Source organism: Lipotes vexillifer, unplaced genomic scaffold (genome assembly GCF_000442215.2).
Source record: "Lipotes vexillifer unplaced genomic scaffold, Lipotes_vexillifer_v1.1 scaffold586, whole genome shotgun sequence".
Lineage (NCBI taxonomy): Eukaryota > Metazoa > Chordata > Mammalia > Artiodactyla > Lipotidae > Lipotes > Lipotes vexillifer.
This window is the reverse complement of record NW_006781860.1, coordinates 729,242-743,678: the sequence shown is the minus strand read 5'-3', so window position 1 is coordinate 743,678 and position 14,437 is coordinate 729,242. Positions and strand designations below refer to the sequence as shown.

At 40.2% G+C, this 14,437-nt stretch overlaps 1 protein-coding gene across 2 annotated transcripts in view; it reads right to left on the bottom strand.

The window, feature by feature from the left end:
* Nucleotides 1-14,437, bottom strand: part of REPS2 (RALBP1 associated Eps domain containing 2) — a 231,222-nt gene that overhangs the window by 64,733 nt on the left and 152,052 nt on the right. The gene's annotated exons all lie outside the window — the stretch shown is intronic.

Genomic DNA, 14,437 nt, shown 5'->3' with positions numbered 1-14,437 from the left:
AGGCTCATGATCACACGCAAGAAATAAGTTTATCATCACACACTGGCCAAGTTAAACCACATTCTTTACAAACTCCTTAGAAAAGCACACCGTGCTCTATATAACTATATGCAGTTTATTTCCAAATCTGTAATATGTGGGCTAATATTTAAACAACTTTCTGTCCCTTAAAAATAAATCATACCCTTTCTCCTGCTGCCAGGATAGGAACTCAGCTCTGTGTTTCCTTGGCGGAGTGCGATTCCACTGAGCATGTAGATCTTGGGCTGCGGTTCACCGCACACCCACTACACTCCAGGTGCCCAGGCAGGGCTCCTTAAACCATCCACCATGTGGCTGACATGGTCTTGGTGCTCCAGCCTGCTGTGAGGCTTGAGGCTCCCAGGTAGGAGAGCCGAGTTCAGGACACTGGTCCACCAGACCTCTCAGCCCCATGTAATATCAATCAGCAAGAGCTCTCCCAGAGATCTTCGTCTCAACGCCAAGACCCAGCTCCACCCAATAGCCAGCAAGCTCCAGTGCTGGACGCCACATGCCAAACAACTAGCAAGACAGGAACACAACCCCACCCACTAGCAGAGAGGCTGCCTAAAGTCATACTAAGTTCACAGACACCCCAAAACACACCACCGGATGCAGCCCTGCCCACCTGAAAGACAAGATCCAGCCTCACCCACCAGAACGCAGGCACTAGTCCCCTCCACCAGCAAGCCTACACAACCCACAGAACCAACCTCAACCACTGGGGGCAGACACCAAAAACAACAGGAACTACGAACGTGCAGCCTGCAAAAAGGAGACCCCAAACACAGAAAGTTAAGCAAAATGAGAAAACAGAGAAACACACAGCAAATGAAGAAGCAAGGTAAACACCCATCAGACCAAACAAATGAACAGGAAATAGGCAGTCTACCTGAAAAAGAATTCAGAGGAATGACAGTAAAGATGATCCAAAATCTTGGAAACAGAATGGAGAAAATATAAGAAACATTTAACAAGGACCTAGAAGAACTAAAGAGCAAACAAACAATGATGAACAACACAATAAATGCAATTTAAAATTCTCTAGAAGGAATCAAAAGCAGAATAACTGAGGCAGAAGAACGGATAAGTGACCTGGAAGAAAAAATAGTGTAAAAAACTACCACAGACCAGAATAAAGAAAAAAAAAATGAAAAGAATTGAGGAGAGTCTCACAGACCCCTGGGGCAACATTAAACACACCAACATTCGAATTATAGGGGTTCCAGAAGAAGAAGAGAAAAGGAAAGGGACTGAGAAAATATTTGAAGAGATTATAGTTGAAAACTTCCCTAATATGGGAAAGGAAATGGCCAATCAAATCCAGGAAGCACAGAGATGCCCATACAGGATAAATCCAAGAGGAAATATGCCAACACACATACTAATCAAACTATCAAAAATTAAATACATGGGCTCCCCGGGTGGCACAGTGGTTAAGAATCTGCCTGCCAATGCAAGGAACACCCCCATAAGGTTAACAGCTGATCTCTCAGCAGAAACTCTACAAGCCAGAAGGGAGTGGCAGGACATACTGAAAGTGATGAAGGAGAAAAACCTGCAACCAAGATTACTCTACCCAGCAAGGATCTCATTCAGATTTGATGGAGAAATTAAAACCTTTACAGACAAGCAAAAGCTGAGAGAGTTCAGCACCACCAAACCAGCTTTACAACAAATGCTAAAGGAACTTCTCTAGACAAAAACACAAGAGAAGGAAAAGTCCTATAATAACGAACCCAAAACAATTTAGAAAATGGGAATAGGAACATACATATCGATAATTACCTTAAATGTAAATGGACTAAATGCTCCCACCAAAAGACACAGATTGGCTGAATGGATACAAAAACAAGACCCATATATATGCTGTCTACAAGAGACCCACTTCAGACCTAGAGACACATACAGACTGAAAGTAAGGGGATGGAAAAAGATATTCCATGCAAATGGAAACCAAAAGAAAGCTGGAGTAGCAATTCTCATATCAGACAAAATAGACTTTAAAATAAGGACTATCAGAAGAGACAAAGAAGGACACTACATAATGATAGGTGGATAGATCTAGAGTCTGTCATACGGAGTGAAGTAAGTCAGAAAGAGAAGGACAAATACCGTATGCTAACACATATATATGGAATTTAAGAAAAAAAAATGTTATGAAGAACCTAGGGGTAAAACAGGAATAAAGACAGAGACCTACTGGAGAACAGACTTGAGGATATGGGGAGGGGGAAGGGTGAGGTGTGTTAGGGCGAGAGAGAGACATGGACATATATATACTAACAAACGTAAGGTAGATAGCCAGTGGGAAGCAGCCGCATGGCACAGGGAAACCAGCTCGGTTCTTTGTGGCTGTCTGGAGGGGTGGGATAGGGAGGGTGGGAGGGAGGGAGACAAAGAGGGAAGAGATATGGGAACATATATATATGTATAACTGACTCACTCTGTTATAAAGCAGAAACTAACACACCATTGTAAAGCAATTATACCCCAATAAAGATGTTAAAAAAAAAAAATTAAATACATGGGCTCCCCAGGTGGCACAGTGGTTAAGAATCTGCCTGCCAATGCAAGGAACACAGGTTCGAGCCCTGGCCCGGGAAGATAACACATGCCGCGGAGCAAATAAGCCCATGCACAATTAATGAAGACTGCGTGCCTAGAGCCCGTGCTCTGCAAAATGAGAAGCCACGACAATGAGAATCCCATGCACCGCAAAGAAGAGCAGCCCCCGCTCACCACAACTAGAGGAAGCCCGCACACAGCAATGAGGACCCAACAGAGCAAAAAATAAATAAATAAATACATTTATTTTTTTTAATTAAGTACAAAGAAAAAATATTAAAAACAGCAAGGGAAAAACAACAAATAAAATACAAGGGAATCCCCATAAGGTTAACGGCTGATCTTTCAGCAGAAACTCTGCAAGCCAGAAGCGACTGGCAGGACACATTTAAAGTGATGAAAGGGAAAAAACTACAACCAAGATTACTCTACCCAGCAAGGTTCTCATTCAGATTCCATGGACAAATTAAAACCTTTACAGACAAGCAAACGCTAAGAGAATTCAGCACCACCAAACCAGCTTTACAACAAATGCTAAAGGAACTTCTCTAGGCAGGAAGCACAAGAGAAGGAAAAGACCTATAATAACAAACCCAAAACAATTAAGAAAGTGGGAATAGGAACATACATATCGATAATTACCTTAAATGTAAATGGATTCAATTCTCCAACCAAAAGACACAGACTGGCTGAATGGATAGAAAAACAAGACCTGTATATATGTTGTCCACAAGAGACCCACTTCAGACCTAGGGACACATACAGACTGAAAGTGAGGGAATGGAAAAAGATATACCATGCACATGGAAATCAAAAGAAACCTGGAGTAGCAATACTCATATCAGACAAAATGGACTTTAAAATAAAGACTATTACAAGAGACAAGGAAGGACAGTACATAATGATCAAGGCATCGATCCAAGAAGAATATATAACAATTGTAAATATTCATGCACGCAACATAGGAGCACCTCAATACACAAAGCAAATGCTAACAGCCATAAACGGGGAAAACAACAGTAACACAATCATAGTAGGGGACTTTAACACCCCACTTTCACCAAGGACAGATCATGCAAAATGAAAACAAATAAGGAAACACAAGCTTTAAATGACACAATAGACCAGATAGATTTAATTGATATTTACAGGACATTCCATCCAAAAACAACAGAATACACTTTCTTTTCCAGTGCTCATGCAACATTCTCCAGGATAGATCATACCTTGGGTCACAAATCAGGCCTTGGTAAATTTAAGAAAATTGAAATCCTATCAAGTATCTTTTCGGACCACAACACTATGAGACTAGATATCAATTACAGGAAAAAGTCTGTAAAAAACACAAACACAAACACAAACACATGGAGGCTAAACAATAAACCTAGAAACAAACGACAATGATAACATGACGACCCAAAACCTTTGGGATGCAACAAAAGGAGTTCTAAGAGGGAAGTTTCGAGCAATACAATCCTACCTCAAGACACAAGAAAAATCTCAAATAAACAACCTAACCTCACACCTAAAACAATTAGAGAAAGAAGAACAAAACACCCCAAAGTTAGCAGAAGGAAAGAAATCATAAAGATCAGATCAGAAATAAATGAAAAAGAAATAAAGGAAACAAGAGCAAAGATCAATAAAACTAAAAGCTGGTTCTTTGAGAAGATAAACAAAATAGATAAACCATTAGCCAGACTCATCCAGAAAAAAAGGGAGAAGACTCAAATCAACAGAATTAGAAATGAAAAGGGAGAAGTAACAACTGACACTGCAGAGATACAAAGGATCATGAGAGATTACTATGAGCAACAAAATGCCAATAAAAAGGACAACGAGGGCCTGTGAGCCATGGCCACTGAACCTGCGCGTCCGGAGCCTGTGCTCCGCAACGCGAGAGGCCACAACGGTGAGAGGCCCGTGTACCAAAAAAAAAAAAAAAAAAAAATTCAACACCCATTTACAATAAAAATGCTCCAGAAAGTAGGCATAGAGGGAACTTACCTCAACATAATAAAGGCCAGGGCTTCCCTGGTGGCGCAGTTGTTGAGGGTCCACCTGCCGATGCGGGGGACACAGGTCATGCCCCGGTCCCGGAAGATCCCACATGCCGTGGAGCGGCTGGGCCCGTGAGCCATGGCCACTGAGCCTGCACATCTGGAGCCTGTGCTCCGCAAGGGGAGAGGCCACAACAGTGAGAGGCCCACGCACCACAAAAAAATAAAAAATAAAGGCCATATATGACAAACCCACAGCCAACAAAATTCTCAATGGTGAGAAACTGAAACCATTTCCACTAAGATCAGGAACAAGACAAGGTTGCCCACTCTCACCACTATTATTCAATGTAGTTTTGGAAGTTTTAGCCACAGCAATCAGAGAAGAAAAAGAAATAAAAGGAATCCAAATCGGAAAAGAAGAAGTAAAACTGTCACTGTCTGCAGATGACATGATACTTATAAATAGAGAATCTTAAAGATGCTAACAGAAAACTACAAGAGCTAATCAATGAATTTGGTAAAATAGCAGGATACAAAATTAATGCACAGAAATCTCTTGCATTCCTATACACTAATGATGAAAAATCTGAAAGAGAAATTAAGGAAACACTTCCCTTTACCACTGCAACAAAAAGAATAAAATACCTAGGAATGAACCTACCTAAGGAGACAAAAGACCTGTATGCAGAAAACTATAAGACACTGATGAAAGACATTAAAGATGATACAAACAGATGGAGAGACTTACCATGTTCTCGGATTGGAAGAATCAACATTGAGAAAATGACTATACTACCCAAAGCAATCTACAGATTCAATGCAATCCCTATTAAACGAACAATGGCATTTTTCACAGAACTAGAACAAAAAATTTCACAATTTGTATGGAAACACCAAAGATCCCGAATAGCCAAAGCAATCTTGAGAACGAAAACCGGAGCTGGAGGAATCAGGCTCCCTGACTTCAGACTATACTAAGAAGCTACAGTAATCAAGACAGTATGGTACCGGCACAAAAACAGAAAGATAGAACAATGGAACAGGACAGAAAGCCCAGAGATAAACCCACGCACATATGGTCACCTTATTTTGACAAAGAAGGCAAGAATATACAATGGAGAAAAGACAGCTCTTCAATAAGTGGTGCTGGGAAAACTGGACAGCTACATTAAAAGAATGAAATTAGAACAGTCCATAACACTGTATATAAAAATAAACTCAAAATGGATTAAAGACCTAAATGTAAGGCCAGACACTATAAAACTCTTTGAGGAAAACATAGGCAGAACACTCTATGACATAAATCACAGCAAGGTCCTTTTTGACCCACCTCCTAGAGAAATGGAAATAAAAACAAAAATCAACAAATGGGACCTAATGAAACTTAAACGCTTTTGCACAGCAAAGGAAACCATAAACAAGACGAAAAGACAACCCTCAGAATGGGAGAAAATATATGCAAACGAACCAACTGACAAAGGATTAATCTCCAAAATATACAAGCAGCTCATGCAGCTCAATATCAAAAAAACAAACAACCCAATCCAAAAATGGGCAGAAGACCTAAACAGACATTTCTGCAAAGAAGATATACAGATTGCCAACAAACACATGAAAGGATGCTCAACATCACTAATTATTAGAGAAATGTAAATCAACTACAATGAGGTATCACCTCACACCGGTCAGAATGGCCATCATCAAAAAATCTACAAACAATAAATGCTGGAGAGGGTGTGGAGAAAGGGGAACCCTCTTGCACTGTTGGTGGGAATGTAAATTTATACAGCCACTATGGAAAACAGTATGGAGACTCCTTAAAAAACTAAAAATAAGGGACTTCCCTGGTGGCACAGTGGTTAAGAATCTGCCTGCCAATGCAGGGGACACAAGTTCAAGCCCTGGTCACGACGATCCCACTTGCCACGGAGCAACTAAGGCCATGCGCCACAACTACTGAGTCTGTGCTCTAGAGCCCATGAGCCACAACTACTGAGCCCACGCACCACAGTACTGAAGGCTACGTACCTAGAGCCTGTGCCCTGCAATGAGAAGCTACTGCATTGAGAAGCCTATGCACCACAACTAAGAGTAGCCTCCGCTCACTGCAACTAGAGAAAGCCCATGCACAGCAACAAAGACCCAATGCAGTGAAAAATAAATTAATTAATTAAAAAACAAAACAAACAAACAAAAAAACTAAAATTAGAACTACCATATGATCCAGCAATCCCACTACTGGGCATATACCCTGAGAAAACCATAATTCAAAAAGAGCCATGTACCACAATGTTCACTGCAGCTCTATTTACAATAGCCACAACATGGAAGCAACCTAAGTGTTCATCAACAGACGAATGGATAAAGAAGATGTGGTACATATATACAATGGAATATTACTCGGCCAGAAAAAGAAATGAAATTGAGTTATTTGTAGTGAGGTGGATGGACCGAGAGTCTGTCATACAGAGTGAAGTAAGTCAGAAAGAGAAAAACAAATACCATATGCTAACACATATATATGGAATCTAAAAAAAAAAATGGTTCTGAAGAACCTAGGGGCAGGACAGGAATAAAGATGCAGACATAGAGAATGGACTTGAGGACACAAGGAGGGGGAAGGGTAAGCTGGGACAAAGTGAGAGAGTAGCATGGACATATATACACTACCAAATGTAAAACTGATAGCTCGTGGCAAGCAGCTGCATCACACAGCGAGATCAGCTCAGTGCTTTGTGACCACCTAGAGGGGCGGGATAGGGAGGGTGGGAGGGAGATGCAAGAGGGAGGGGATATGGGGATATATGTATACATATAGCTGATTGTTATACAGCAGAAACTAACACAGCAGTGTGAAGCAATTATTCTCCAATAAAGATGTTAAGAAAATAATTATTCAGATAACAAAAAAATAAAATAAAATAAATCATAGCAATGTGCCAAGAACATAAAGGTTTTTGCATATCACTTTTGATTTGACCCAGCTAAATCAGACAAGCTACAAGGTGGAGTTCAGGGTTTTTCACAAAGGTAACTCAGAGTAATTTCATAGAGATTTTCCTCCTGAGCCAGTGCATGGATGTGGTACAACCATGTTGGCCCATCAGTGATTTCTCTCAATCTGTCTTTCATTAACATTTATGAAACACATCAGTAAGTCAAAACTCCAGAGGTGGTGAGACCTTGAACAGCCTTCAGTAACAAAGCATGTAGCAAGAAAGAATGACAAAAGCCTCAGGAATTATCCACCTCAGGGCCCCCACTCTATAGGTCCTCATGGATTGGGCCTTTAAATAACGGGTTACTTTAAAAATAAAATGAAAAAACCAACAAAACACAAAATTTATGCTTGCTTTTAAAGGAGAGGTCTTGCACCAGAAAGAAGCGTATGTTAAAACAACTGTTCACGGCTTCCCTGGTGGCGCAGTGGTTGAGAGTCCGCCTGCTGCTGCAGGGGACACGGGTTCGTGCCCCGGTTCGGGAGGATCCCACATGCCGAGGAGCAGCTGGGCCCGTGAGCCTTGGCCGCTGGGCCTGTGCATCCGGAGCCTGTGCTCCGCAGCGGGAGAGGCCAAAAGGGTGAGAGGCCCGCGTACCGCCAAAAAAAAAAAAAAAAAAAAGCAACCCTTCATTAACAAAAGAGGACTAAGAAGCAATAAGCCATTTAATTAAATGACTTCTGATTCCAGCCAAGATGGAGTAACAGAGGCCACATTCACCCTCCCCTTTTCAACAGCCAGAAACAAACATATAGATGTTTTTTATATAAAACAAACAGTTCTTAAGATACCAGAAAATCAGGCAACAAAAGACAGTGATCCCTGAGAGACAGGAAACAAACCAGGTGAGCTCCGTGACTCATTGTCCCTGCTGACAGCCCTGCGAGTTACTAGAAACAGAACCTCTCTGGATTCACAACTGATTAATTTCATTTTTACTATTATTTTTCAAAACAAATGCGCTATATTTGTACAAGATGATGTAAGGGTATGTTGTGAATATACTTTGGGATAAAATTACACCATAAATATTAACAGCAGTTTTCTTTCCTCTTTCCAGTACCTTTATCTATTTCTTCCTTACCTGGCTACAACACCTACTATAGAGTCAAATAATGGTGACATGAGCATTCTTGTCTTCTCTTGATCTCAAAGCTAGGGCTTTCACTATTTCACCATTAAGTATGGCATTTGCTGTAGGTTTGCTGTAGATACCCCTTAATGGATTACAAAAATTCCCATTTATTTTGAGACTTTTTTTCATGATAATTCATTGTCAAATTTTAACCTAAGCCACATCTCTATCTGTTGAGGTGATGGTATGATTTTTCCCTTATGATTTATTAATATGGTAAATTACACTATGAAGTTCTTAATATTAAAACACTCTTGCAGACCTAGGATAATCCCAACTTGGTCAGGTTTTTCTATCTGCTAGATTTAGTTGGCTAATACTTTGTTTAGGATTTTTGCAACTATATTCATGAGTTCGACTGACAAGTCAGTTTCCTTTCTCATATGGTCCTCTGATATGCTTGATTCGGCTAGAGAGTGTTCCCTCTGTCTATGCTCTGGAATAGGTTGTATGAGATCGAAAATTGTTGTTGTTGTTGAATGTGAGGTAAAACATGACAGCAGAGCCATCCGGGCCTCAGTTTTCTTTGAAATGAGATTTTTAATGATTTCACTTCTTTAACTATTATAGGATTATTCAGACTTTCTAATTCTTGTCAGTGTTGATAAATGATATTTTTCTAGACATTTATTCATTTGCTCTAATACATTTTCATATTTACTGCCATAAAGGTGTTCAAACCCCCCTTATCATCTTAATCTCTGCATATGTAATTTTCTTTTTCCATTCCTAATACCATTTGTGTGATCACTCTAGTTTTCTTTCAACAATCTCACCTGACATTTGTCAAGTTTTAGTACTCTTTTCAAAAAGCCAACTCTTAACTTTTTTGATCCTCTAAATTATATGCTTGTCTTCTGTTCAATTCATGTCTGCTCATCTCCTTCCATTTACTTTCTTTGGGCTTATCCTATTGTTCTTTTTCTAGCTTAAATTGGTTGCTTGGCTCATTAACTTCCAGCTTTTCTTCTTTTCTAACGTAAACATTTAGGGTTATAAACTTTCTTCCAAGTATCTCTTTAATATACTCCCATAGCTTTTGATATGTGATACCATTCAGTTTTTAAATTTTCCTGATTTCCATTACAATTTCTTTTATGATAATACCTTGTGTCTGAAGTTCATCCTTTAGAATTTCCTTTATTGAGAGCCCATTAGTAGCAAGCTTAGTCATTTTAACTAAAAACTCTTTATTTTGCCCTCATTCTTGAAAGGTGATGTCACTGAGTACAGAATTCTAGACTGATAGCTATTTTCTCCCAGCACATTGAAAATAACATTTCACTGTCTTCTGGCTTCCATTATTGCTGTTGAGAAGTCAGATGTCAATAGAATCATTGTTTTTGGTAGGTGGTCTGTCTTCACTCTGGTTGCTTTTAAGATCTACTCTTTGTTTTTCGTACCCTGCAGTACCAATCTTACTTTGCATCTGCATGTGTATTTCTTCACCTACTTTTTCTTTCATAAGCTGCTAAGTGTTGTCAGAATTTCTAAACCATGTGGCATCCCATTAACTTCGGGAAACTGTAAGTGATTCTTCAAATAGTCTTTCCACCATTTTCTCTCACCTCTCCTTCTGAAGCTCTTTATCTAACCGTGAGGTACCCTGGATAATTTTCTATTATCTGCTGGCCAATTAACCAGCTCCCTCTTCAACTATACTTAATGTCCTGTTAAGCCAGTCTTTCATTTTATTTCAATCACTAAATTTTTCATTTCTAGGAGTTCTATTTGGTCTTTTTTCAAAATGGCTTTTTCATTTTTATAATTGATTGGCTACTTACTCATTTTCTTCATCTCCTTTTCTTTCAATATACCAAACATATTACCTAACAGTCTGTGTCTGATAATTCCAAAATCTGAGGGGTTTGTATTTCCTACTGTTTTGTTGCTTCTGTGGGCTCTCTCTCATTGTGTTCCACTTCCTAGAGTGCTTGGCAACCTTTAACTCTGAATGCAACCTTTAATTCTAAATGTTACCTACAGGAATACTTCGGGGCCTAAGAGGGAAGTGGGTTCCTCTTCTATTACTTCTACCAGAAACCTAAAGGCACTATCAACCCGGGACCACTTTAAACTAAAATCTTGGTTTGATAATGTGTAGGATTCCTAGTTTCTGCTGTCCTGATATTTTGTTAAATGTCCTATAAATACGACTTTTGAGTAAAGATAGTAGTTTGAATGTCTGCAACTAATCTCACTCTTACCTCATCAACAGAACAGTGATGAGAACTGTTAAAATTTTCTTGTTTAAATTGTTTAAATTTGGAATCGGGAAAAAGGATGAGTGACTGATAGCTGAATGAGCAGCAGAGAAGGCAGAGAGTAACCAATTTGGACCAGAGAAGCTCCCAGTTCTCAAGAGCTGGTGACACCAAACTCTTCAAGAAGTAGGAGTAAAATGAGGAAAGTAGGGGCTTCCCTGGTGGCGCAGTGGTTGAGAGTCCGCCTGCCAATGCAAGGGACACGGGTTCGTGCCCCGGTCCGGGAAGATCTCACACGCCGCGGAGCAGCTGGGCCCGTGAGCCATGGCCGCTGAGCCTGCGCGTCCGGAGCCTGTGCTCCGCAATGGGAGAGGCCACAACAGTGAGAGGCCCGCATACCGCAAAAAAAAAAAAAATGAGGAAAGTAATGAAAAGTAAAGAAAGTTAAATGATAGGGGATCCTATTTCCCATCCTTCAGGAGAAGGGCGTACCTCAGTAAGACCCTTGAAGATCTGGTTCCAGCTACACCTCATGCTGTTTTGGGCTTCAGGATCCCTGCTCCTGTGGTCCCTTCTGCCTCTAATTCACCTGGATAACTCAGAATATAGTAAGTGACCAACAAATATTTGTTTGAACTAACATAAGAAAGAACTATACTATTATGCTCCATTCCTACATTTTAAAAAAGCTGACTGAAGGAGTTTAGGAGCAGTTAGATTCTGCGATTTTTCTCACACATTCTGCACAGTTTCAGCCTTTCTCCCACTCCAGAAAAATGCTAGAAATATTTTCTTCTCCAGGAAGGACACAAGGCCCAGGTGAAGGCACAGGGGCCACAGTGAAAACAGTAAATGTAGGACTCTGGACGCTGAGACACTTCCAGCCCTCTCCCTATCTGCTCCCAGACTCTTTTACCCAGAGACTAGAAAACTGTGCTCCAGGGAATTGGACCAGCCAAGATGGAAGATCTAGATATCAACATCAAGAGATCTCCAAGAAGATGGTTCAGCCAGATCATTCTACCATGAAGCCCATGCATGGCAAGTCCCATCCATTTACTCATGAATTCCAATCAGCTTTTTAGCCCCCATTCTTAAATATAAGCAGGTGATGAACTACCACCAGATATCTGCAGAAAATTTTCTAACCTAAGACAGAGCAATAAAAATAGAAAACAATTGGCCTCAAAGAAACAGATTAGATCTATACACGGAGAAAAAATTTTAATGTTATTAATATCATCAGAATGATTATCCGGTTTAATCCAGAAATATTTAAACATTTACTATGTCCCAGGCACTGTTTAAGGTGCTGGGAAAATATCAGTGGGAAAAAAATAAACAGGAAAAAAGTCTTATCCTCATGAAGCTTATATTTCACTGATAAGACAGATAATGGGGTAGGAGTGAGGGATGAAATTTTTAATACAGTCAACAGGGGAAGCCTCAATAAGAGATAAAAAATCTTATTTGCAAAGATGAAATAATGGGATGTTACTGAAAATAGAATATTCAAAAAATTAAAAAGAGCGCTTGGAAATTAAAAACATGACAGCAGAAGAGGAAAAGCTTAAAAGAAAGGTTCAAAGTGTAAGGAAATCTCAAAGAAAGTAGGGAAATATCCAAACAAAAGTTCCACAAAAAGAAATAGAGAAAATAGTAATAAGTCAATTAATTAGTTCAAGAAAACTTCCCAGAAATGAAGAATATGAGTTTCTAAATTAAAAGAGCTCACGGAGGGACTTCCCAGGTGGCGCAGTGGTTAAGAATCTGCCTGCCAATGCAGGGGACATGGGTTCGAGGCCTGGTCCGGGAAGATCCCACATGCTGCGGAGCACCTAAGCCCGTGCGCCACAACTACTGAGCCTGCGCTCTAGAGCCTACGAGCCACAACTACTGAGCCCGCGAGCCACAACGACTGAAGCCCACATGCCTAGAGCCCTTGCTAGAGAAGCCACTGCAATGAGAAGCCCACGCACCGCAACAAAGAGTAGCCCCCACTCGCCACAACTAGAGAAAGCCCATGCGCAGCAACGAAGACCAAACGCAGCCAAAAATAAATTAATTTAAAAAAAGAGTCACTGTTTTTGAAAAAATAAAAAAATAAAATAAAATAAAAGAGCCCACTGAGTACCCAGGACAGTGGAAGAAAACAGACCCGTGGCACGGCACATCAACATGAAATTTCAAAAAACTGGAGTTAGAAGATTCTACTATTTTCCACCAGGGGGTGGGAGAGGAGGGAAGTCTACATACAAAGGATCAGATGTCCAAATGGTTTTAGATTTATTATACCACTGGAAGCTAGAATTCATTGGAGCAGTACCATCAAAATTCTGAAGAAATCTGATTTCCAACCTATGATTATATACCTGAACTAGCAGCCTGCATCATGGTTCAATTAAAGATATTTTTAGACATTCAAGGTCTCAAATTGAGCACCATGTACCCTTTCCAGGAAAGCTACTCAAGGATGTGCTCTACCAAGACAGGAGTAAACCAAGAAAGAGTAAGACATGAGGTACAGGATAAAGGAGATCCAACATGGGAGAAATAGGAAGGGGAGCCTTGGATGACAGTATAGGAGAAGCCATGATGAAAACTACATACCAGGCATAGAACACAATCATTTTAGATTTCCTCAAAAAGATGAAACTAATACCTGATGTTTCAGAATTTCATAAGAGTAACCTTAGAAAACTGAGGGAGTCTACAGTTGACTCAGGGGCAAGTACACTAAAAAGAAACAAGATGATTATTCACTCCAAAGCAAACAAAAATCTGTGCAGTAGGAAAAGTGAAAAATTTTCTATATGACTACATAGCCATAGTAATAATATAAACCCTTAATATTAATCTAACCAAAATGATAATAATACTATATTGGTGGGGTGGAAGAGGGGAAAGGTGACAGGGGAGGGAAGACAGTAAATGATGACTAAAATTGTAAAGTCAACAAGAGGTTATACAAATATCTTATTTTGAAATATGAAGGAAATATCAAAATAAGCAACATTAAAAACTCTGTAGCAGAGTGCATTCTCCCAAGTCTTGAGGTAAATCAATGGCCTCGGAGGAACTTCCCACACTTCAGTTTGTCCCGTCAGTTCACCGTGGAGCCCTGGCCTTCAACACCATGGTATCAGGATATCAGCTGTGATTACTCACTTTTGCAGCTTCTTCCCTCTCTTTCCAGAATTCATGTCCACTGACCCTCAATCAAGAGAAGGGAAAACTAAGAGTTCCCACTCATTCCACTTCACTTCAGATTTGGAGCATCAGTAAGAAATCTCAAGACTAAAAGATCCCCCATGCTGCAACGAAGATCCCACAAAGGGCAACAAAGGTCCCCTATGCTGCAACTAAGACCTGGAGCAGCTAAATAAATAAATAAGTATTTTAAAAGAAAGAAATCTTAAGATCTGCCTACTCACACACATGGCTCCTGGAAGGAGGCAGGCAGAGCCAAGAGTGCACCCCCAAGCCTCAGTTTTTCCCTTAGCTGCT